This window comes from Manacus vitellinus, unplaced genomic scaffold (assembly GCF_001715985.3).
Source record: "Manacus vitellinus isolate BGI_N305 unplaced genomic scaffold, ASM171598v3 scaffold_27_pilon, whole genome shotgun sequence".
In the NCBI taxonomy this organism is placed as follows: Eukaryota; Metazoa; Chordata; class Aves; order Passeriformes; family Pipridae; genus Manacus; species Manacus vitellinus.
In genome coordinates, this window is record NW_021940039.1 from 11387170 (window position 1) to 11387917 (window position 748).

The following is a 748-nucleotide window of genomic DNA, read 5'->3' on the forward strand; positions in this document are numbered from 1 at the left end:
TTACCAGAGCCCAGCGTGACGTATTGCTGCTAATAGGTGTAAAGCCTGCCAATCAGCCTTCTCGCGCTTCGATTGGCTAGCTAGCCAGTCAGCCTGATGGCGGGCAGCATGCGCCCCTGCACGCTGCGATTGGCTGCTGGCATTGTCAGTAACCCGGTACCCGGCACGGATTGGTTTTCTCTCCGGTGCTGTCACAGCCGTTGACCAATGGCCGTGCCCGGCTGAGACGAGCCGAGCACGCGCAGAGCGGCGGCCCGCGGTGCCTGTACCGGGCGATGCGGGAGCCTTCCCGTCCCCGAGAGCGGAGACGGGACCGGGCTCGAGGGGACACGGGAGCAGCGGCTGAGGACACTGCGTTGGTTCAGCCCAGGGAAGGGGATACAGAGGACTGACCGCACTGGGGTCTACAGCTCCTCCCAAGGGGCAGCTCCCATCTCTGCTCCTGTGACCAGTGACAGGACCCGAGGGAACGGCTAGAGCTGTGTCAGGGCAGAGTTAGGTTAGATCTCAGGAAAAGATTCTTCCCCCAGAGGGCGGTTGGGCACTGACCAGGCTCCCCAGGGCAGTGGTCATGGCCCCAAGGCTGCCAGAGCTCAAGGAATGTTTGGACAACATTGTCAGGGACAGGGTGGGATTGTTGGGGTGTCCTGTGCAGGGCCAGGAGTTGGACTGGATGGTCCTTGTGGGTCCCTTCCAGCTCAGGAATTCGATGAAACTTCCTGAATTGCATGAGAATCACCCAGAGAGT